The following is a 25,351-nucleotide window of genomic DNA, read 5'->3' on the forward strand; positions in this document are numbered from 1 at the left end:
CCTGGAGGTTAGGACTTCAGCATATGAGTTTGACAGAGACCGGCCAGGGCAACAGGCCTGTGGGTGCAAGTCTGATGTCCCCAAGGGCCAGCAGGGAGGCCAGTGTTGCTGGAGCAGAGTGAGCCAGGGAGAAAACCGGAGATGAGCTCAGCTTGGGGAGGGGGAGGAAACCTGTAAGGTCACCATAAGGACTCTCGCTTCTTCACTGTGTGAAATGAGAAGCCATTGCAGGATTTTGAGCAGAGAAGATCACACCCAGGGTCTCACTCATGCCTGACTTAGGCGATGAGGAAGAAAATATTTAGGCTTTTGAGCTGATAATACTTAGACTGCATGTTGGACTTTGAGTTGATGGTGTAGTAAATGAGACTCTGGAGGGTGTTGGGATGAGGTGGATGCATTTTGCATGTGGGATGGACAAGAACCAGTGGAGCCAAAGGGAAGAACTTTGTAGAATAATGGCCCCCAATATGTCCACGGTCTGATCCCTAGAACCTGGGAATATGTCACTGTGCATGGCAAAAGGGACTCTGCAGGTGTGACTGTCAAGGACCTTGGGATGGCAGATCACTGTGGGAAAGCAAACGTCATCACGGAGGTCCTTAGAGGAGAGAGGCAGATTGGTCAGAGACAGAGATGTGAAGTGGCAGCAGAAGTCACAGTGACACAGGGCCCTGGGCCAAGGAGTATGAGCACCTATGCAAGCTGGGAAAGGTAGGAAGATGAATCCCTCCCAAGAGCCTCGGTGTGGAACATAGCCTTGGCCACACGTTGGTTTTAGCCCACTGACATTGACTTTGCACTTCTGCACCCTAGAACAGTGAGAAGATGAATGTGTATTGCTTTAAACCACTGAGTCTGTGGTCCTTTGTTACAACAGCAATAGGAAAGGAACTCAGGAACCAACATGAACCACTGGCTGTCTGCTGTGCTGGCAGGAAGTTCTTTGTCTCTGAACCTGGGGGAGTCTCCTGTCTTCTGGCAGCATCCACAAACTACCTCATGCTAACTTGGCAGCTTGCAGGTGGTCAAATCTTAACCCTGCACAGTTCTTGATATTTAGTTAATAAAAAAGATGGTGTCATCATGGGTATTTTTCCATCTTTTAAATACACTTCAGTCTTCTAATTGAGAGACCATGTAAATAGTTTTCAATCTTAATAATAAATAACTGTGGTTTTATTTGGTTACTTAAATTATGAATAATAATATTCACATTAGTAAAAGTTATTAAAATCAACATTCTTCAATGAAAATATCAAGTTTCTTTTTGCATGAACATGTATTAACTACAAGAAATGTTCCATGCTTTGTTCTACGATTTAGTGTTAGGGTCTTAAAGAATAATATTTTCCTGAAAAGATATTATAGCGAGGGAATTCCTTTTGGTGGAACAGTTCCTACATAAAATCTGGTGCATGGCTCAGGCCACAGAGAAACTAGAAATGATAGAAATCAGGAGGCATTATAAACACAGAACAATTTTTAAAGGAATTAAAAAACTGGATGTGTGAAAACAAAGAATCAGAGAATATTATGGTGAAATAAAAGTATTTTTCAGCTTAAGCAAGACACTGGGTGAATAAATCTAAAATGAAAAAACCACCCAGAGATTAGCAGCGAGTCATGCATGCAGTGTGACTGATCAAAACCAAGTTGTTTCCAAACCAGTGTGCAGGCTTGCTGCCTTCATGAACCAAGTCTGTGTGGCACCAGGCCACCTTGAATACATGTTGATGAGGTATTTATAAGCCTTTCAACATCCCAGCTCCAAGCCCACACACACGAGCCAGACGACCAACACCTACACATCTGCAAAACACACAGCATGGTGAATAGCACTTTTCTTGCTCAGTAGCCGGTGGCAGGGTAGTGTGAGCAGACAGATATACAGGGACACAGGGACACAAAGGCACCTCCCCTCACTCAGCTGAAAAACTTCCGTGCATTCCTGGGGACAGGATTGTCATAAAATGCACCATGCATTGATCCTCCTCCTAGGAAAGAAACGACAGTGTTGTCCTCAGGTTTGAGCAAGGGTGGCCGGGGGATCTCAGAAGAGCTGTTTCAGCACAACCAATGGAAATGTCGTCCACCGTGACCACGAGAGACAAGTCTCCTTCCATCCCGGTAAGCACTTGGGCTCCTGATAAAACTGGGCTCAGTAAATGGTTGAGTAGAAGGCACAGACCTGAGGGGTGCCCCAGCAAGAGACAGGAGGTAGGGCCTGGTTTATGCTGCCATCAGGAATTTTCAAAACAGCAGAGCTGAGATGGATCATCTACCCCACACTCCTAGCCTTAAGGTTAAAAGGGTGGCAGCCCTGACAGGCAAAGCAACGTGCTAAAGGCACAGCGTGGTAGTGACAGCGCCAGATGAAACGCACCGTGCCAACCCCATTCAAGGCCACTGACACTGAGGATGGGGCCAGGTTTCCAAGTAGGAGAATGAGACAGTGTAAATACTTTGTTCCCCAAAAACCACAAATTTTTTTTAAAGGCACAAAAACTCACCTTAACTAGCTCTCTTCTGAGGGGGCTCTCTTCTGTCTCCGTCTTTCTGTCTGTCTCCATTTCCCTCTCTCAGACACAAACACATACAATTTTGTGAAAGGGCAATTCCTGCCATACAAAGACAGACTTCACATCTTCAGAAAGACACTTGACAAAGCACGTTTCTCAATTCAAGTCCTTGTGTGAGGTCTGAGCAAATGGCTTATTTTCTAGAACAATCGGTGGTTCCAAAATCAGGAGATCATCTTCCCTAAAGGAAGAGTTCTGGTCCGTATTGATGAAGTTGGGGATGTCACATTTCATGAGCCTGTTCAGCTCCTCCTCTGGCCACCTGCTGCATCTGAAGGCTTCCTGGAGCCGAATATCACTGTCAAGGGCAATGGTTGAGATACCAGCTTTGGCCTTGTCCAAGTGGTCCACTTCATTGATGTAGCAGTGAAAGAGGGGCCTAGATTCGTCATTGCCCTGCCAGAGAACACCTTGGGCACCAGCGGTCTTCCAAAGTCTGACACAAAGCTTTTCAGTCTGAATCTCTTCTCGGGAGACTCTGCATTGCTATAAAGAACACCAAAATAAAAGATCGCTCACACTCTAGCTCGGTGACCTGAAGAATTATAGTTTTTGCCATCTACTGAGTGCAAATCCCTGCACAGAGCACGCTTACAAGCACTGGAAGTGAGAGACATCACTTCTGAACACATACAATTAAACCAAGGCAAAAGTCTCAAGTGAGGGCCCTAGGACCATCCTGAAAAGGCATCGCTCCCTGAGAATCCTCAATATTGGTGCCTCGAACACCAGTGTTTCTCAGTGGGACACTCAGATCATCTTCACCAGAATTAGCTAAAGTCCTTCTTAAAATGCAGAATTCTGGGGTACACACCCTCAGAGTCTCCAGAGTTAGGGACCGGTAGTCTGTATTTTCATAGCCACCAAGATCACTAACCATGCTCAGGTTTAGCACCGCGGTCTACATGGGGTCACCAGAGCATCGACAATGCTGTCTCACGGGGTGGGGGGGCCATGTGTGTCAGGGTGCTTTCCTACCCACGTGTCTCCCCTGATTCTCAGAACTGACAGTGCAGCCCAATTGGGCAAGAAATACCACCATTTCACAATGCATACGCAGGGCGCCCGACTGACAGATACAATCAGTGATAGGACAGGCGACAAAGCTCAGGTTCCTGATCCCATGTTTCACTTACTGTGGGACAAATGATTCAGTTCAAGGGTAATAAATCAGTGAATGAGTGAATAACATGACTCTCGTTAGTCCAATGAGTGCCTGGAAGAGTGAGCCTAGGCACACTGAGAACCGTAACAGCCCATCAACTTAATTTCCATCCTCCTCAGATTTATGTAAAGGTTACTTCCACCCAGGCAGTGACTCCTGAAGGGCAAGAATCATGTCTGAACACACTCTCAAATCCAGAACAGAACCTGACAACAATTAGGCTCTGGAGTCTGTGTTTAGCGAGTGTTGAATCTCAGTGATTCCAGCACTTACACCTTGCCTTCCCATCCCACCCCTCACAATATGGCCCTTATGAACAGTTCTCCCGGGGCTGGGGCCACGGAACCCATTTACAGGACTGGAAGAATCTGATCATATAAACCATCCCCCAGATTATCATCAAGAGTCACCTGCATTTCAGGGATCGGTAACCCCAGAAGCTTTGCAGTTCAGGCAGGTGAGGGATTTTTATATCAGCTGTGTCTTCTACTGTGACTGCCTGGGTAACATCAGACAAGGAATTATCAAAAGCCTGAGCTTTTCCTTTCAGGAATAATCTACTAAACAAATCTCGTTGACCACTCAACAAATGTGATGTAAAGATCAATGATTTAAACAAGAGTACAACATTCACTAGGTCGTTGATTTTGAATCCGACAAAAATCATCTGAGAAAGATTGACAGAATGTAGCTTTAATGCAAATTTACGTATTCTTACCTTTCAGTAAATCATCTTCTTCCCCTACTTATCACTTCACCCAAGTTTAAAAGATGTTTGAGAACAGGGATGGGTGTGCCAGCAATCTGTGACCCAATAACCAAAAATGTCACCTAGGAAAAAGAGGGAAGTAACATATTTTTAAAAAGTATGGTGAGGACAGCAGGGCCATCCCCCAACTCCACACTAAGAAGCTCTGAGTAATAGCTTTCCTGCCTGCCTGGGGCATCAGCAGATGTGAAAATCCACCCAGAAAACTCACTGTCCAGCAGCTCTTCCGTAACACAGGCTACACATTCTCAGAATTAAGAATTGCATCCAGTAACCACTTCGCTGAAGAATAAAGACAAAGGAGAAAAAGAGAGTTCTGCCCCTCCCCAGGGGAAAGCCCAGACCTTGGGCTGCATGCACTGCGCCCACCTCCCAGGAGAAGAATAAACTGGAGAAGGGAGTTCTGTGAAACTGGGGTAGCAAAGTTTGAGATGGGAACAAATTGACCAGCTGGCCAGGAACAGCCCCCTCCGTCGCTGCCTTGGGGGCTGCCTCAACCCCATCAGCCCATCCTGCCCACCTCCAGTGGCTAAGCTGTCAGGGAAACTGCTTTGCGACCTGGGGCAACAGAGGCTGCCCTCAGGCCAAGCTGCGGAAGAGATGGGAGCTAAACCACCAGCTCCCAAGCGGCAGGCTCCATACCACCGCCAACACACCGACGCCCCCGCACCCTACTGCAACCCCGGGGAAATATGACCCGGAGAAGTGTGACCTGGGAATGGGGGTAGCAGAGGCCGCCCCCACGTCAGGCCTCCAGAGAGATGGGAGCTTATCCTCCAGCACGCCAGGGGCAGCCTCCTGTCCTCTCCACCCCCTGATCTCACCGCGCCCACCTCCCAGGAGCAACCAGAACGGGTGTGGGGTGTCAGGCGAATCTTGCGCTGGAGAGGCCGTCCCCAGGCCAGGTCAGGGTAGAGGAGAAGTGGCCCCATTAGGCGGGGCAGCCGGACGTCACAGCTGCCTCTGCCCCTCGACCGCATCGAGCCCGTCTCCCAGGAGCAAGTTGACCTGGAGACGGGCATCCGGCTTCTTGGGCAGCAGAGGACGCCCCCAGGATTGGCCGCGGGGAAGAGGAGAGCAAATTGATAGGCTCCGCGCTGCATGTCTTCTACCCCCGAAGTCGCCACCCACGCACCTTAAACGCACCGCCCAGGGCGCCCCTCCCCCAGCAGGCTGAGTGGGACAGGTGTGTCTGGTGATCTGGGGCAGGAGAGGCCACTCCCACACCAGGCCATCAGGGAGACGGGAGCCAATCCACCAGCTCCCCAAGGCAGCCCCTACCCCCGCAGCAGCCACCACTCTTGCCCCTGACTTCAAAGTGGCCTCCTCTAGGGAGCAGGCTGACCTGGAGATGGACGTCCGGCGAACTTGGGACAACAGGGACTGACCCCAGGGCAAACCATGGGGGGAAGTGGGAGCAAATGGACAAGCTCCATGGGAAAACCTGCCGCTGCTGCCACCACCCCCAACGTACCAAGTCCAACTCCCGGGGTCAGGCCGACTAGGATACACGTGTCTCGTAACCCAGGGCAACAGCGACCGCCCCCAGGACAAGCCGCGGGGAAGATGGGAGCAAATGGGCCGCTCCCCCGCTGCAGGCCGCCGACCACCGCCACCCCTGCGCCCTGACTACCCTGCCTCCCGCCCCCAGCAGGCAAAGTGGGACAGGGGTGTCCCGGGACCTGGAGCAGCAGAGGCCGCCTTCAGGCCACGCGGTGCAGACATGGAGCTAATCCACAAACTCCTCCAGGGCAGCCTCCCTATGCCCTCAGCCACCACCTTACCGGCCCCCTGACCGCACCGCACCCATCTCCCAGTAGCAAGCTCACCTGGAGTCGGATCTCAGGCAAATCTCCGGCGGCAGAGGTCGCCCCCAGGCCAGGCCGCGGAGGAGAGAAGAAATGGAGCAGCTCCCTGGAACACATCCCCTCCCCCTGCGGCCGCCGCCCCCGCCTCCCAGGAGCAAGCTCACCTGGAGACCCGCGTCCCGCCTCTAGGGCAGAAGAAGCCGCCCCTGTCTCCGCCGCCGGGGAGAGCGGAGCGAATTGACCGGCTCCCCCGCGGCAGCCCCCCTCCCCCCGTGGGCCCCGCAGCTTAACGACACCGCCTCCGCTCCCCACTCAGCAAGCTGAGGGGGCAGGCGTGTCCGGCGACCTGGGGAAGCAGAGGCCGCTCCCAGGCCCGGCAGCCGGGACAAGGCAGCTATTCCACCAGTTCGCCAGGGGCAGCCCCGCTCCGCCCCTCTGTCGCTGCCGCCGCCCCTAACCTGACCGCCCCACCTCCCAGGAGCAAGCTTACCTGGAGCCCAAAATCTGGCGAATCTCTGGTGGCCAAGCCCCACCCCAGGCCAGGCTGCAGGGAAGAGAAGAAATCTACCGGCTTGCCCGGGCAGCCTCCCAACCGCCACCGCCGCCGCCGCCGCCCAAAAGCATTGTACTAGCCTCCCGGGGTCAGGCTGACTGCAAGGATGTGCACTTGCCTTCTAATCCTGGCCACGTTCCTGAGCACCTCCCTGCATCCCTACATTCCCTGCACATTTGCACCCCTGCTACTCTCTGCAATTCTGCATCCCTCCACTCCCGCAACCCCTAAACTGCCTGCACCCTCCACAGCCCCTGCACGCCTGTCATCAGTTACTTTTGCACTGCCTACACTCCTGCACCCCTGCATGTCCCACACACCACCTCTTGGGCCTTTAGCAGCTGTTAGACCAATGCACAGGGACTCACTCTTTGCCAGTATATGATGCATCAGTGGACGTCAGGGGTTGCCTGCAGGAAGGTACATGTTCCCGGTCACTAGCCTGGGCCACTTGGGTGATCTCTGTGAGGTCACCAAGGACGGGCTTAGAGGTGCTGTTTTCCGGGAAGAGAGGAGTTGAAACAGTTCTTGAGGGCAGAGCTGTGCTCATCAGGCCGTCCACATTTCATGTTTTACACAGGGCTTCGGAGAAGTGAAATGGATCCGGCCAAGTAAGACCGGCCTGCTGTGCGCCCACCTCAGTCCTGGGCTCTGAGTCAGACCGACTGGCTCCCACCCTCAGGGCCCAGTTTGGGCACCTGAATGGTCCCTTTGAGGCATCCCATCAGTTCTCAGGAAGAAGTCTGTCTGCTTCCACCCCATGGCCCTCCCGCCTACTGTGCTGGCTCAGGAAGGTTCCTTATTTGGGGAAAAAGGCAGCCCACCCCCTACCCCACCCCTCACCTTGCGCTCACCCAGGCTGGTGCTCTCTCTGCCCATCAGAGTCTGGGAAGCCATCCCTCTTCAGTTATGTCCCTTCTGAGATGGACTTGCTTCCACTCAATTCTAGGTGAGAATGCACCATGGAATGCACTGGGTAAGAGAACCAAAATAAATAATTTCTTCTGTGAGGTTGTCTGTTTATCTACCGGGGCTGGGCTGTGTGTAGTTTGCTACAGCTATTGGTGTGAGAGGCTAAAACAGCCTGCGTGTCCTTGTTTTCATCTCCCCGCTGTCTTTGGGCTTTCCCTAGACACTCCTGAGACATTTACTTCTTTTAGTTTTATTCCTGTTATTACACAGGGGCCCTACTGTCATGGAGGTAAGGTGTTGGGGGAGTGGGACAGAGCAGGGCATCTGCAGTCCTGTGATTAGTTCTCATTGAGCCTGTGCCCTGAGCTGTGACCTCCACAAGTGTGTCTCTTTCCCCCCACCCCAATTTGGGTGAGACAGAAGGGATTTCCCTTCTCCCAGGTTGGTTAGGCTCTGGTAAAATAATTTTTCATTAAAAAAACAAACAAAAAACAACTACACCCAATGAAACAGAATGTTCTGGGTGTATTTCAATAGAGTTATTTTCTCCTTTCCAGGCAGGAAGCATGAGGAATTTTCCTCTGACCTTCATTCTGAGAACAGGACACGTTCTTGGAGGTAAAATGCATGGAAAAGAGCAGGGGGCCCATCTGACTGGCCCCCTGGAGTTGTCACACTCAGATTTCCCCACGCTGAGCCTCCCGCTGGCCTCAGGGACCTGTTAAATCTGCCTGTCCCCGGGGTTCTTACAAAATACGGTTCTGCCCTGGGAGCTGTGACTTTCTAAGCCTGCCCGGCTGCCTCTCTGGGTTGGGAGCAGCTTTCCCCCTCAGTTTTCCTGTGGATCTAAGAAGAGCAGTGGGTTTTCAGCTCCCTCAGCTCTGGTATTTTAAGGAGAGAAGGAGCAACTTCTGAGCTCCTCACAAGCTGGACTAGAGTCTGCAAGCCTCCCCTCCTCTGCCTCCATGCACACAATCAGTGGCTGTGGTTCTAGCCGAATTTCTGAAGATGTGGATTTAAACACACACATCCCAGCCCCTGCAGGAGCACACAGTCCCATAAATCCCTACAACATCCACTGGTAACTATGGAGCTGGTGAGGACATGGGTTTCGGGGCTGCAGGGGCCTGACTGCACGACTTGCTCCGTGGCCTATTAACGTGGTTGCTCTGGGCCTTGTCCCAAGTGGCTTGCTTACTATACCTGGTACATGGGAAATATAAAATAAGTACTAGAACCTCCAATTTTTCTCCCTCTTGGGCCTTCCAACCTAAAAAGTAATAAGTGAACTCAGACGTCATAGTCACCATAATGAGGTCAGACCACCCTGGCTCCCCTGAGTGACCGGCACTGACTTGCACCTTAACTCGGAACAGTAGGGGAACCGCCTTCCTCTAACTGGGCCTCTCCCCACACCAGGCACGCCCTTAGCTGAGACGGGGCCAACTCCCCTACTGAGGTGTGTGCTGGTGGCTTCAGTGTGACCTGGCCCTGCCGGGACACGAACCTGCATTGAGGTGGAGGGTCAGGAGGAGGGGGGTCCCTGTTGGGGCAGCAGGGGGCCCGGTGACACCCTGCCCAGCCTGGTGCCTAGGGCTCCCCAACATCTCCTACGGCCCCCGGGTCGGCTCTGGTCTGGGCAACTCCATGCAACCTCCCAGTATCTTTTCATTAAGTCCCTTTTTGCTTTTATCAGACAGAGGTTGCTTCTGTTGCTTGTTAAGTGAAACAGTGCATCAGGAAACCAGACTATTTCTAAGATCAGTAAAATACCAACTTCGGTCAGCTCACCGGGCAGACCGTGCAGCACAAATTCCCGCACAGGGCTGTGCAAATGCCTTACGTGAAGGGTCCTCATCATCTGTCTTCAGAGATACAGAAGTTGGTGCTTCAGGTAAAACCTCATGGAGGGATTGAGGAATCCAAAGCTGGTTGGTTTCAGAGACTAACCAGTCGGAACAGACCCCTGAGCTGTGGTCAGAAGCCTGACCCAATGTCACGCAGACTCAGCGCCCTAAGTGTCCGGTGGGGCTGGTGCTGTTCCCTTCACAAGCTCCCGTTGGGGAGTCACTGCAGCCCCTTACCCTCAGCAGGGAATCCAGCCCTCTTAGCCCCCACCCTGTGTATTCCATGACACAAATCTCGGGAATGTTTAATTTTCATCTTTGTTTAGGAGGATGAAGGTGGGGCAAGTGGAGACATAAATTCACACTTAGTGACACCAAGTCACAGCCAGTACCTCCTCCTCGGAGAGCTATGTGCTCCCACAGTGGTGGCTGGGTGGCTGGGCAGAGCCCCTGCACTGGTCACAGAGGGACTCTCTCCTCTGGCTGCAACTGATGGGTTGGACAACAAATCCAGATGGGACAGAGCATCTTTCCCGGGAATTTGGAACTGACACACAGAAATTAATTTCACTCATCTGGGGATTGGGAGGAGGGTGGTAATCAAATGATACCAGAGCAGGAGAGAAAGTTACAAGTGACAGAGAGAGAGACAGGGAGATTGAGCTTGTGAGAGCAAATAGTGGGAAGGAAGGAAAACAATCCGGACAGAGGAATTCTAGCTCCTGGTTGTCTAGTGTGTCCCAGCCCATCAACGAACCTGCGGGATGGTTAACATCATTCCAGTTTTGCAGATTAGGAGACACATTAGGTGCCACTGACCCCTCACTTCCCACTGCCTGAAGGCACCATGATCCTCACAGGGACCCTGCTGTGCTGACAGCCCAGCACCCTGATCAAAGGGCCCCGGCGTGAGTGGGAACCCCTCTGAGTGTGGAGAGTTCCCTACACCGAGATGCCATGCATCAGCAGGTTCCCGCTCACCCCAGGTTAACATCACCCCAGCTGTGCAGTCTCCCGACCCGCTTCCCTCCCTGCCAGGCACCCCCATCCTTACCACCGAGTGTACTGCAGGAATTCAGGCACAGGGATGCCCAAAGCAACACGAGCCCACTGGCTGTACAAACAGCACACTCCCAGCCCCACCAGGGCTCGATGGGGATAGTAGGTGTCCTCAACTTTCATGTATCTAAGGCAATCTGTTTCTTCAGCTGAAGGCTATAGAGAAAAATAAAAGGTCCAAAACATCATTCAGTGAGGAATTCCTCCAAGGACCTGACTCCAGGGTCTATAACCAGTTGTGCTGGCCGCTCCTACCCCCGGACTTTGGGTGAGGTAGATTAATGATCAGCACAATCGCCGGTAACCCAGCTCCTGGCCTTGGCTGCCCAGAGGGGGCTGGGGGAATGGGTAAGGCCAGGGCACTCAGGAAGATCACAGAGGACCTGACCTCTACGCTCCGCACTTGTAAACCCCCAAATCTCAAGGCATCGGACAGAGTGCAGCCAACACAATAATGAGATGCTCCCATCTCTTCACTCACTCCTGTCGGTTCACTTATGTGCTGAGCATCCACTGGGTCACAGGACATGACACATAGGATGTCCGATGGAACAGGCTTGGTAATTCCCCCTGGATCCTGTTCAATCTGATGGAAGAATGATCACTCATAAATGGTTTCTCAAAAGAATACACAGACAGAAGACAAAGTACAGAGTGAATCAAATTTTAAAATATAAATGAAGATCCCCCAGTCTCCCCGCCTAAGGTTAACAGCATAAAGAAAATAGACCTTGCCTTTGATCACCAAGGAAGTGGTCACCCCCTCTCAGGGGGAAAGGAGAGTTATTCTTTGAGCAGGATACAGAAGTGCTCCATCGGATTGGACCAGGACCTCTGCATTCATTCAGCAAATCTGTGTAAGCTCCTACTACATATGGGAATCTAGTAACTAGACCCGTTCCCAAGGCTCTTGGGCTTTATTATTCAACAAAATAGACACGACTCCCCATCACTGGGGGCTCAGAGTTTTAGCAGAGGAAACAGGCAGCATGTTGGGGGTAGCAAGAGCTTGGGGAAAAATACGAGTGATATGAGCAAACTCAGGTGATGGCGGTGGGGTGCGAGGCAGACAGGAGGGAACAAGGCAATCCTGGCAGATCTCACGGAGTAATGAACTTGAAGCAGCATAGATCCGGAGGAAGAAGGAAGAGCCGGAGCCAGAGGCCCCCAGACTGAGGGGGGAAGTGTGAGCGGAGAGGCAGAGCACGCCGGGTCCTGGAAGACTTTGGGACTACTTTGGATCCTAATGAAATGGTGACCCTTGTAGTGAGTTTTGATGGGATGGGAGATGTCCAATTTATGCTTTTGTTTTGGTTTTTTTGGGGGGGTAATTTATTTATTTTCGTGAAGGTGCTGTGGTTTGAACCCAGGATCTCATTCATGCTAAGCATGGGCTCTATCACTGAGCTACACCCACCCCCTCAATGTATGCTTTTATAGGCTCCCTCTGACTCTGTGTGGATGAGATTGTAGAAAAGCAAAGATGGAAGAAGGAGGCTATTTGGTGTCCAAGAAGTGGCTGAAGGTGGCTCCTAGGAGGGTGGGGAACAGGGAGTAGGTGGTTAATGAAGACAGAATAGCCAGAATTTTCTAACAAGATGGATTTGCTGTGTGTGTGTGTTTAAGAGAAAGAGAGAGAAAGAACATGGTTCCAACATCTGGACCTGGAAAATGGGATGGATGTCCTCTCCATCCACAGGGGATAGGACAAGATGGGGTTGAGCAGGTGGAAAGGGGCTAGAATCAGCTCAGTTCTTCAATGTCATGGTTAAGGAGCCTATAAGATATTGCTACCAAAATTCCTAATAGGTAGAGGAGTCTGGGTTTTTTTTTTCTTTCTTTTTACCATTAAAAAATATAATTTAAATGTATTAATTTTATTATGTGAATGAATTTGGAATTTTATTTCATGCCAAGTTATATGTTATAATAGCCAAATGGAAAATATATCAGAAAAGGGGAGAAATGAGGGCTTTCACATAAACTGACTGTCCATAACATAGGTAAAATTTCAATAAAAACAGTTTTCAATGCAAAAACCTCATCTTGGTGCTACATAAAATAAAATGAAAAAGGACTATGTTGATGTATCATTATTTCATGTTACATAATAGCCCCAAACAAACACACTGTTTAACTATGGGGCTTGTAGAAATACTATTCACTTTATTAATATAAATACAGAAATGCAGAAAGGTTCTAAGGTAGAATGAGCATCTTAGTGGAAATAATAGAGATCTGAGCATTTTACATGATATGTATGGACTGATTCAAAATTTGGAAAAGTAATTTACACAGTAGAACACATGTATGAATGTGAAAGCAAGATGAATGAAAGAAAAAGAATATGAGTATCAGGGAGAGAGTTCCAAATGGAAAAGGCCAATCAGGGAGATTTGGACATATCGAGACATTGAGGGCATGTCAATTTCCAATTCTGGTTGCTTCCACCAAAGGTATCGCAGGACCCAACTCCGGGACACATTCGCATTAAATGTTTGGAAAAAAGAGGAGACTTTGGCAAAAGACCAGCCAGTGGATCGAAAGCAGAGCGATGGGCTGGAGGCCAAGTCAAGCAGGAACACGGGGGAGGATGATGGAAGAGCTGGGTCAAATGCTGCCAAAGGGCCACGCATGATGAAGACTAAAAACTGACCACTATATTTAGCAACGTGGGGTCACTGATGGCCTTGACAGAGCAGTTTCCATAGAGCAAGGGATCAGGGGAACAGCCAGAGTGGGTGCAAAATGGGATGGCTCAAGAGAATATGCAGACATTGAGTTTAAACTACTCATTAAAGATTTGCTGCAAAGACATGGTGTGGCAATTGGTGGGGGCGAATTAGGGTCAAGGAGTGCTGTTCCTTTCTTTTAAGAGGATGGACTTTTATATACTGATAGGAGACAACTAGCAGGAGAACAAAATAGATGAGGTAGTGACAGAGAGGATGGATGTGGGAGTGACAGCCTGGAGAAGATTGGACGGATGGCCCCCATGGCGACTTTTGGATGATCTGGCTTTTGATGTCACCTGTAATAAGAGGTGGGGCAGCGAGAGTGAGGTCACAGACATCAGAAGGCGAGAGGATGTGCTGGGAGTTGCTGGTGAAAGTTCTCTTCTGTTGGCTTCAGTTTGCTTGGTCAAAGTAGAAAAGTAAACTTACCAGCTGAGGAACGAGGAGGAAGAGCTACTAGAGTCCGGAGCATGAGTTACGAAAGAGCCTTCAGGGACAATGGGACAGTGAAAAGAGCAGGGGGAGACGGGGGGGAGTGTGCTCTCAGAAAGTTACATTTTATCTTTGAGGTCCCCAAGTGTTGGATGTGTGATTGCCCTTCCTGCTGTCTACAAAATAAAAATTGAATATGGTTCAGGGAAAATGCTATTTCATTCTAAGAGGCTGCCTGTTTCTCAGGAATGGTCATCTTAAACTGTAAACATTACAAAAATGTTGAAAAGAAGAACATGTGTACCCAATGACCCACTATTTTCTATAAATTTGGTTGCTATTTAGTTCCCCTATCAATACCGCAGAACCGATACTGCCTAGGATGGAGATACATCAATGCTTATGTGGAAATTAAATCTGTAACTTTTTCCTAAACTCCATGGCTTCCTTAACATCCCATTCCCCTTGGAATTTAGAGGTGTCTTTGTATAAGAAATGAGAAACAGTTTAAGAAAATCCCGGCTAAGAATTACACAGCACAACCTCAGCTCAGAAGTATACAGCAGTAAAAAATGTTTAGCAGCAAAACTCCGTAACTACTCTTAAAGAATTTTGTAAACCTGGGTCTGCCCAGATGTTTGCAAACAGGAAAGGTACTCCAATCACTTGACCGGTATGGGAAGCAGAGGCTGGTCAGCCTATTCTGTAAAACTCAGAGAGTAAATATTTTCAGTTTTGCAGATCATTTTGTTGTAACCATGCAGGTCTGCAATAAGAAAATGAAGAGCACTGGGAGACAGGAAACAAATGGGCATGCCCACACCCTCCCTTCCACTCAGGGCAGCTTCTCTGTGGTGGGGAGATTTTCCACAATGACTTGTTTCTTTGTTTCCATTGGTTTCTTTGTTTCCAACTTACTGCTCAAGCTCAGAACTTCAAGTGAGCCTGGTCCTTCAGCATCCATGCAGAGAGAAGGCTGAGCGGGGGTGGGGACCCCACCTGACAGAGAAGAGAGATGGCTTGTCACCATGACATGAGACAATCACAACTTCCGGGGAGAAAGGGAACAAAGAGAAGGGAGGGGAAGAGCAGTGGGACCCCTGGATCACCTGCCAGGCTTGCTCTTCCTCCACGGCCACCCTGGGGGCCTGGGTGGTGTTGGAACTCAGCTACAGTGATTTGGCTGAGGGGACTCAGGATAATGGACCCTCCGTCTCCACATCGGGTTCCAAGCTCAGCCCCTCTAGCTCTACGCTCTGAGTTTCTGGAACTCACCTGGAATAATACATGATCAGGCCAGACCCAGAGCCCAAACACGACAAGGGTCACGTGGGGTTGTAACCCCATGCTCAGTGGTCGGGGTCTCCTTGCAAATCTGCAGAAATCCCTGTTATGCCTCATTCCTGGGAGAAACCCCACATCTCCTCATACTCTGTCTGTTCTACTCTTGAGGCTATTGTCCTGGAGGGATGCAGAGTCCTTGAACCTGGCCCTCCAAACGTACATAAGCAGCCTGTTCAATAAAACAAATTATGCACTTTTCCACATTTGCTAGGTTTTTGATTCCAGAAAGGCTGTGGGACTCTTTCTCACTGTCTCCTGTGCCCCCACCACTTGGTGGCCCTCTCCTCATGGAAACACGATTTCCCACAACTGCACCCTGCCTCCAAGCTTGTCAGAGGGGAGTGACCCACAAAGACACAGGTGTTTTTGCGGATCCTGTCCCCCAGCAGAAAGCCTACTCCTGGAGCCACGGACAGGGTTCTGGCCTCCTGAGCCGCTCAGCTCTAATTCAAAGCCTAAATTGGGGACCCCGAACATTGCTGAATGACTTTCTGAGTCACCTTGGCCGGAGGGGCCTGATTTTTCGTTCCAGGAATGGATGTAGTGCAGCCTCCATTTTCAGGACTGACATACATGATGGATCTAGCTTCCCCAACTGCACCCCAGGAAGGAGAGGCCCTTCCATTCCACTGGTTAGAAACCCATCCCAGGGGAGTTCCAAAGCACCACATCGCTGTCAGGTCCAGCATCCCTACAGAGTGGCCCCTCCCCCTGATTGAGCCCCTTCCCTGGGCCTTCCCTGCCCTGATATGACCACACCCCAGGTGGTGCTGGGGAAGGCAGGGAGCGCAGTGACGTGTGGGGGGAGCAGAGCCCCTTGCTCTGGAGTGAGGGTTCTTGGGGAGACCACAGAGCAAGGCACACACCACCCCCAACCTATACCCCAAACTCTTAGCCCAGCCAACACAGGGGCCGCTCTGCGCTCTCTCACCGTGTCTCTCCTCTGAGACTGCACCCAACCCGGCATCTGGCACCCCAGCCCTACCTCCCCTCTTATGACAGATCCCGTCTTCATGGAAACTGCCTAGCAGAGCGTATTCAAGGCCGGCAGCGGGCCTGGCGGATCTGCATTTCAGGTGCCCTACCTGGCCAGCCGTGCGTGCTTGGGCTCAGTCCTCTATCTTGCCCACCGGCAGCCTAGGTCCATGTCCGGTGCAAGGGGAGGCCGCGGAGCCCAGGCTAATCCCCACACACAGACAGGTGAGGGTGCCCCCGCCCCGCTGCCCAGCTGCCCGGCTGCCCGGCTGCCCCGCTGCCCCGCTGCCCCTTGCCCCGCCCACTGGTGGCTGCACCGCCCCAGCCTCCGGCCGGCGCCACCTGCAGGTGAGGATGTCCGCGCGGCCCCGCCCACCCCGGCCCCGCCCAGCTGTCCCATAAGCCTCCCCCCACCCCCGTGCTGGCCGTGCCCTGGCTCCCATTGGCTCCACAAGGTCTGCCCTCGCACATCTAGACTCGGGAGGACGCACGACGCAAGCGCTAGGGGAGGGCCCCGCGGCGTTGCCATGGTTACAGGCGCCGCGCTCCGCACGGGCCACAGTGAGCTTCTGGGGCGGGGAGCGGGCTCCGGAAGTGTGTAGCTGCCAGGGACCATGGCGGTGCTTGCTGCTGGGGTTGGCGGCTTGCTTGGCCGGGCGACTAGTTCTGACCTGGTCAGTAGGCGGCCGACATCCTGTCTGGGGCTGCGTCCCACAGAAGGTAAACGTACGTCCGCGCCGTCGGCGGGTCCGGTGGACATGAACCGTGGTGGGATCGGGGTTGGGGTGGTGGCCGGGGAGGGCTATGGTGCCGGGGAGCGTTTTGGGGCGGGGTGGGGCAGGGCTTGGGCACAGCCTCAAGCTTTCCTCCCCCTTAGGCCCTGGGGCTGGGGCCGCGAGTCTGGGTCTCCCTTGGTGGCTGCGTCCTCCCAGAACCCCCCGGGAAGGGCAGGCGGAGAACCCATCTTAGATGAAGCGGGGCCTTACCCGGGTTTTGAAGAGCCCCAGAATCAGATGTTGGAATGGGGTGGTTTATCAGCCTTGTTTATCTGCAGGGAAATTTCAGTTCATTCCAGATGTTGGTTCCTTCAGTCAACTTCAGGAATAAGACATAAGGGTCAGTGCCGATAAGCAGTTATCTAGGGCTTAACTCAAAATAAACTATGCGGGGTGTAGGGATGGTAGATGGGACCCTCTCTCTTGAAGTTAGCAGTCTTATGGGATTAGAGGCCCTGGCTGAGGATTACATCCTCATGTGCAGTAATGGAGATTGTGAGAAGCACACAGAGAAGGGAGGGGTGTGGTGGCGGTAACTCATTACAGAATCCAGGACCCTTGCCTGGCTCTAGTGTAGAAGAGTCTCACCTAGGATAGGGCAGCAGTTATCAAAGTGTATCCAAGGCCCCTGAGGTGCAGGACCATTTTTATAGAAACGCCGGGATGTCACCTGCCTTTTGCACACTCTTACTCTCCCGAGTCCCTGTGGGGTTTTCCAGGGAAAACTTGGCCTGTGATATCAAAAAACAGGGAATGCAGAGGCAGATAGGAGAATTCAGCTCTCACCAGTCCAAAAGAGATTTGCAGAAATTAAAATCACTGCTATTTTTCTCACTAATGATTTTTGTTTTGAAAAATAGAATTATATTTTGTTTAAGAGTATTAATGGTAACATACAGCAGATTGTTAATATTTTTAAGTGAATTGATGCACTTTTTCTAACTTCTTATTCAACTTCTAACACAGGAAATATTGATAGATTTAACTCACATAAATAGCAGCCTTTTGGGGTTCTCAGTAATTGTTAAGAGTGTATAGGGTTCTGTAGAACAAGAAGTTTGTGAGCCCCTGGAGAACGGGTGTTCAGGTGATAGTCAGGTGCTTAGTGGTGTTAGACGGGCGCCAAGATGTCTTCCGCAACTGCTCCTGGACTTGAAGTAATTGGCCACATGGATATGGGCGGGCAGTGCCTCCACTTTACAAACCAGAAGCTGCTGAATGTGTCTGGAGTCTAGGCCATGGGCTGTGCAGGGATTCCCATTGTATCTGTTCTATCTAAGCCGGGATTCCTGTGAAGAGGCCTGGCCCTGAAGACCCGCTCTCCTTTGCTCCCTGCCAGGTACCTTCTGTTTGACTTCAACCTTCCAGAGGGCTTCAGCCTCCGTAGGAACATCTGCATCCACATTGCCTTCCTCCTGAAGACCCTGCTGAAGATGGAGGAGCCGGTACTGGGGCCACCTCTACCACTGGCAGAGCCCCAACATCAACCAGGTCTGGATTCCCTGGTCCGACTCCTTTGACCTCCCAAGTCTCAACAGAAACATCCCTGCCATTGAGTACGAGCAGTTCATTGCAGGTGAGGTGGTGGTCTTTTAACTGGGGCCAGATGGTCGTTGTTCTGGTTACGATCTGAACATCGGGCCATCTTACTTTGGGCTTGTCAGTCTGCTTAGGGGCCTTGCTCATATTTCCCACACTGCAGGTGAATTTGGTTTTTCCATAGTTTTTTCGGGAAATCAATTTGAAGTGTATGAACTCTATGTCCCCTCACCTCTGAAAATCCTGGCCTCCTGGTGAGATGGAGCGATGACAAGGAGGCCACTGCCACAGATCTTGTCCCAGAAGGACTCGCTCCCTGTGCACTCAGGGCTGTTCTTACCTGTAGGAAAACGATGTGTGTGTAGCATGGGCGACGTGCTGGTGTAATGTAACTGCCCATCCAGTATAATTTGGTCCTGCTCAAGCTACACATTTTAAGTTTTGTAAGAGGGAAGACTTCAAGATTTTCTTTGAATAAAGGTATTTAGAGCTTATCAATTTTTTTAAATTGAAATGTGGTTGATTTACAATGTTTTGTTAGTTTCAGATATACAGCTGTTTTGTTAGTTTCAGGTATACAGCATAGTGATTCAGTTGTACATATACATAGTCTATTCTTTTTCAGGTTCTTTTCCATTATAGGTTGCAAGATACTGAATATTTTTCCCTCTGTTCTACAGTGAATCCTTGTCGTTTGTCTGTTTTACATATACTAATTTGTATCTGTTAATCCCAAACTCCTGTTTGCTTTATAAGTCTGTGAATCTGTTTTTGTTTTATAAATAAGTTCATTTGTATCATTTTTTTAAAATTCCACATATAAATGATATCATATGATACTTGTCTTTGTCTGACTTATTTCACTTAGTGAGATAATCTCCAGTTCCCTCCAAGTTGCTGTAAATGGCCTTATTTCCTTCTTTGTTATGACTGAGTAATATTCTGTTATATCTAAATACCACATCTTTATCCAGTCATCTGTCAGTGGACGTTTAGGTTGCTTCTATGTCTTGGTCATTTTAAACAGTGCTCCTGTGAACTTTGAGGTGCAGGTATCTTTTGGAATTAAGGTACCCTCTGTATATATGCCCAGGAGTGGGATTGCTGGATTAGGTGATAAGTTTTTTTTTTTTTTTGTCTTTTGAGGAATCTCCATACTGTTTTCCATAGTGACTGCACCAAACTACATTCCCACCAACAATGTAGGAGAGTTTCCTTTTCGCACACCTCTCCAGCATTTATGGTTTGTGGACTTTTGAATGATGGCCATTCTGACTGGTGTGAGATGATAACATTGTAGTTTTGAGCTGCATTTCTCTGATAATTGAGCGATATTGAGCATTTTTTTATATGTCTATTGGCCATTTGTGTGTCTTCATTGGAGAATTGCTTGTTTAGTTGTTCTGCAGATTTTTGGATTTGGTTGTTTATTTATTTCTTATTCAGTTGTATGAACTATTTATATAGTCTAGAAATTAAGCCATGGTCAGTCTCATCTTTTGCAAATATTTTCTCCCATTCCATAGGTTGTCTTTTTGTTTTACTTATGGTTTCTATTGCTGTGCAGAAGTTTATAAGTTTAATTAGGTCTCATTTATTTATTTTGGCTTTTATTTCTGTTGCTTGGGTTGCTGAGATTGCCCTAGGAAAACATTGCTGAGATGTGTGTCAAATAATGTTTTGCCTATGTTTCCTTGTGAGAAGTTTATAGTGTCTTGTTTAATATTTAAGTCTTTAAGTCATTTTGATTTTGTTTCTTTTTGGTTTTTTTGTGACTCTATTGTATGCTTTTGATTTGTGGTTACCTTATTCTTCAAATATATCAACCCATTACTATATCTATTTCCTTTAGACTGATAATCACGTAGGCTCCAACACATCCTAAGAGTAACGAAGAAAAAAAAGAAAGAAAAAAAATCTATATTTTCTTGCTCCCCTCTCCCATTCCCACCTTTTTTTATTTTGATGTCCTTTTTTTTTTTTTACATCTTTATGTTTATCCTCTTGTAACTCGTTATTGCATTTCCAACTATGGTTTTCCTGTTTCTAGAGCATCCTGCTTCCTTTGTGTTTAGAATAGAAACTTTTAATGTCTCTGTTAGGTTCAATATTGCTGAATTATCTCCCCTCCCCCTCTCCCCTCCCCCCACCCAGGCTTCTGAAAACTCAGTCCAGGAAAGCTAAACCATTCTAGCCTTCATCGGTTCTGGGAAAGCAATCTTCAGAGTGGGAAAAAACATTGAAAAATAATATTCTGTGAGTTGCTTTCTACCCTTGCCCAGAGATGAGAAACATCTGAAGGTGGAGGAAAAAAGTTGGAGGTGGGGAACACAAAGTCTTTTCTCCTTTTGCTACTGAAAAAATGATTTCTTTTGTAATTAGTCATGGTGCTCTTTAAATTGGTGAGATCGAGATTCCACAGCTTCAGCGCCTGTGAATAACAAGCTGGGAGAAAGCTCTCCAGGGCCCCTGCAGTGGGAAAGGCAGCCCCTCTGAGCACCTGTTATTCTGTATTCTTCCTGCCTCCACACGGTTTCGCTAGGCACCGTGCAGGACAATGCAGTAACCCAAGGTGGAGGACAGGGAGACCCCTGCTGTGTGGCGAGCCACAGGAGCCCACACTTGAAGGACAAAATGTAGAGTAGTGGGGCGGTCATAGGAACAGACGATGGTTGAGACCCAGGATAGTGTCCTGGAGTCCAGCAGCCAAGGTTGGTGGGGCAGATGGGGCCCTGGAGCATGGGCAGTCCTTGAGGGATCTGAAGCAAAGATAGGAACCAAGAGACTGGATTCGTGTGGGGGTACAGCTCCCCTTGGAGTCTGCGGGGCAGCTCAGTGAGCCCAGGGGAAGCGGGCACTTCCCCAAAGCTGGGTTGACAGGTCACAACCAACTCACTGGGGACCGAGAGGCACTGAGTCATTTTTAACTTTTTGTCCCTCTTCCTGGAAAAGAAACTACTGCCTGTTAAGTAGCCTGTGTCGAAAGTGAGAATAAAAGACATGAAGCAAGATTGCCTCAAAAGTCATCCATTGTGTAGTTGTTAATAAGGGTCAAATGCAAACTTGAATAGATGAAATGAATCATTCATCAGAGGATTTTAAAACCCTTTAAAATAAAAATTCTTGCTGCCTTTGTTCTTCATTTCAGGGTTCACTTGGTGATAATAATAGTAACCAAAGCAACAGCAAACCTGTACAGAGCTCTGTCCTGCTGTTCCAGGAACGCTGTGTTCACGACAGTCCAATGAGTAGGCACCACTATGAGTTCCACTTTAAAGGTAAGGACATTCATTATTCACACGGCTAATACATGGCAGAGCTGGGACTTGAACCCAAGCTGTCAAGCCCCAGAGCCCCCTCTCAGCCCCTTCACTGCAGCTCATCGCTTGGCATGCCCGACACAGGCCAGCATTTAAGAGCAGCCTGACCTTGGCCAAGGCTGCTTCAATGCTTGGTCTCTGTTTCCTCATCTGTAGAATGGGGGTGTGGGCAGTGAACTCTGTGAGCTCAGTGGTCACTTCCTCCAGCTCTGCTATTATTCTGCTTTGAGTTAGTTCGGTAAGTATCCGAGCCCCTACATGGCCCACACATGGGCTGGCCCTTTGCTAGACCGTGGGTTACGGAGAAAAGTAAGATCAGCCTGCTTCTCCGAGGAGCCGTTGTCCCTCCATGGGAAGCAGTTGCGAGGCCCAGGCTCCCTCGCTGGCAGTCAGGGGCTGGGCAGGATAGTCTGATAAGAGAAGATGGAGGCAGAGCCCCTCCGGGAACCGTTGTGGCCACACAGCTCTCAGTAGCTAGAGCCTCTGTGAAGGCTGCTGAGAGGGGAGTCCTCATGAGGCCAGTAGTCCCCCCAAACTAAGCCCTCAGGACAAAGATCCAGCCAACCCTTCAGTGTCACCATAGAGCCAGTCCATCCTCATCACTGTGCCTCTGTGCTCCTTTGTCCTGGGGCCTCTCTTCCCCCTACACCCAGAAGACTTTCCTCCCTCTCTTCTCTGAGTGTCCCCTCACTTCACCCGTGGTCCCTGCTTCCTGGGTAACCATCTCTGGAGTTGAAACTTTGCCCCCTCACACACCCCCGTTTGATCAGGAGCCTGGGTTGACCTCCTTGTGCTCACTTTCCACCTTCAGATCATTGCTCCTCCTCTCTTGGGAGCTCCCGGAAAACCCAGATCCTTTCCTAGCAGTGCCTACCACCCTGGCCTCCCTGCTCATCTGCCTCAGTCAGGAGCACCTGGACCACCAGCTCTGTATTGCCTCACCTCCTACCATCAAGATATCAAAGTTGATTCTCCCTCCACCACCCAGTATGATCATTTTAGGGTCTTCTTCTCCATCAGCCTGAGCCAGCAACCCCCCATTCACCCTATCCCCAGGCTCATACCCGGGCTTGTCTCCTTCCAGGGTCAAGCCTCTCTCGTTGAAGTGCCCACCTCTAGCCGTCCGGCTGCTTCTCCACCAGCCTCCCTGGCCCTCTTTCACCCTCACTGGGGCATCAAGCGCTGACTCCTCTGCTTTCCTGCCTGTCCACGTTCCTCTTACTTCCACTTCCCCACCTTCCAGCTCTGCATCCACAGTCAGCCCTCTGTTTATGACAAACAAAACCCCCTTGACCCTTGATCTTTTCAGTTCCTCACCAGGATGACTTCCATCTCGGTTCACCCAGCTCTATTTGTTCTGAGCCTGCAGGCAGCAGGCTCTCCCAGCACAGATTTCTAAGACTACAAATCAATGCCCAGCATGTTGCCACTGCCAGGCAATCCTCCAGGATTTCTCTAGTGAGCACATTTCCCCGCTTATCACTCAGTCATGTCAACATTCTCTGCTCTCTGCACACCTCTAAGTTTCCTTCTGTCTCTTCCCTGACTCCCAGCAGATGGCCTTGCCTCCTGCTTCAGAGAGAATGACATGTTACTGGAAAGGAACTCGCTCACCTGCAGCAAATCTGCTCACCTCACCTTTTATCTGTCTCTCTCCCACCTGGACTCTAGCTGTAGTTGTTCTTAATTTAGTGAGTTTAGTTGACATATATATACACAGTTAAAAGCATAGCACACTATAGGCTACCTTCCAGGGCTTACTTTTTAAATTTAACATAGAGTGTGTGATTCATCCATTTTGTTGCATGTACCTGCAGTTCATTTGTTTTAACTGATCTTAAATATTGTGTGTGTGAAAATAACACAAGAGAATGGTAAGCCAGGATTCAGGATGCTGGTTACTTCCTGTGAGAGGAGGCCAAGAGCAGGATAGGGAAAGAGGACACAGTATGTCACTGTCAATATTCCTGTTATGATGCTGGGTGATAAGTTCATAGCTGTGTCTTATAATACTAATTTTAATACATAAATACCTCTGACAGGCACCTGCGATGAGAATGTTTCATGAACCAAGACATACAATGGATAATATTACATCATTATTGTTATGTAATCTTGTTATATTATACATTAATCATAATCTTACATTATTTGTTATGGGTTATATGTTATATAGGTGCATGAATTATATATTATGTATATAAACACCTACATATGTATTATATACTGTCTGCTAATAAATAAACAGAACATAATATGCTAGTATATCTTCTATTATGTATAATTTAATAAATAATATCATACTATATCCTGTTATATGACATGGCACATAATCTTTAATAAAATAAGAAATCTGTCAATATATATTGGTAATTAATAAAATTTTTTTAAAAAAGCCCACAGCTTTTAACGCCGACACCACTCCAGCTGTCACTATCTTTCCTCTTCCCTTTCATGGTCGTGGTCCTCACGGTGCTATCCGTTCCCCCTTTCATCTCCTTATCCTGAACCTTCCTCCTCCTCCCTTCGCATGCTGGCTTCTGCCCCGTGGTACCTCTAGTCACCAGCGGCCTTTGGGGCACTGATTTGCGGGCACGGTCTCAGGCCCCAGCTCACCTGGGTGTCCGCCGCCTCTGCTACCGCTGGTGGGGGAGGGGCAGGGGGCAGAGTGCACCTCTTGTCCTGGAAGAGAACACAGCACAGACTCAGTGACCAGAAGCAGGTGTGGCCGGGACCTGCAGGACTTGGGGGAGAGCCAGACTGTCTGCATCCAGACCGGGGGCACTTGGAGTGTGAAGAAACCCAGTCCTCACTGTCCCTGAAGTGAGGAAAACACCCTCAGGTGAGTTAAAGTGCTTATGACATAGGTCTGTTGGATGGAAAGGACAAACGGGCCCCTAAGGGGAGGTTAGTTGATGCTCCAGGCCCCACGAAAGCCCTAAGGGCTGGCTGGGAAGCAGGCTGGACGCTCCACTGGACCCAGTGTCCCCTCGGGGGTGGGGCCTTCCGGAACAAGCAGAAAGCCCTCGGTCTCTGGGGGGAACGCGGCAGTGTGGGAGCATCCCTGCAGCGAGTCAAGTGAATTCAGGGCCTGTGGGATCCGTTTGTATGGCCACATCGAGCCTCAGCAGAAGCCAAAGCAGGTGTGGATTCCTGTCTCTCCAGCTGTCATTTTCGTGTCTGAGTGCCAGGCTTCAGACCCGATCCCCTGGGGCGCTAAGACAGTTATAGACAGAGGCGGCTCGGGGAGGCCCCAAGAGGGCGGTACTGGCCTTCCTGCCGACACAATTACACGAAGATCAAACAATCCATCGATGGGAAGAAAATAAGAACCATGATCACATCTGGACCCCAAGCTTAGATGTGGTATATGGGTGACATTTATCGACAATCCAGTGAGGTTCTGGCCAGGGCAGCAAGCCAGGAGTGACACTGAGGACCATCATTGTGAGGCTGGACTGGGGGTCTGCAGGCTCCTCCCAGGAGAAGCCTCAGTGTTTGGGAGGTGGCTAACATGCCTCCTTCGTGTCACCAG

At 49.8% G+C, this 25,351-nt stretch overlaps 2 long non-coding RNA genes across 2 annotated transcripts; one reads left to right on the plus strand and one right to left on the minus strand.

The window, feature by feature from the left end:
- Positions 1-2,796: 2,796 nt before the first annotated feature.
- LOC140694915 (uncharacterized) lies at positions 2,797-16,445 on the minus strand. The gene is made up of 9 exons (XR_012070579.1): positions 16,292-16,445; positions 14,781-14,861; positions 11,177-11,281; positions 10,691-10,851; positions 7,732-7,849; positions 7,246-7,371; positions 6,815-6,868; positions 4,466-4,578; positions 2,797-3,068 (listed from the first exon to the last, which is right to left on the minus strand). It is a non-coding gene; the product is annotated as an uncharacterized lncRNA (long non-coding RNA).
- Positions 16,446-16,666: 221 nt separating this feature from the next.
- Positions 16,667-22,897, plus strand: LOC140694912 (uncharacterized). Its single transcript, XR_012070577.1, has 4 exons — positions 16,667-16,901; positions 18,297-18,533; positions 21,645-21,774; positions 22,628-22,897. It is a non-coding gene; the product is annotated as an uncharacterized lncRNA (long non-coding RNA).
- Positions 22,898-25,351: the final 2,454 nt, after the last annotated feature.

Source organism: Vicugna pacos, unplaced genomic scaffold (genome assembly GCF_048564905.1).
Source record: "Vicugna pacos unplaced genomic scaffold, VicPac4 scaffold_111, whole genome shotgun sequence".
Lineage (NCBI taxonomy): Eukaryota > Metazoa > Chordata > Mammalia > Artiodactyla > Camelidae > Vicugna > Vicugna pacos.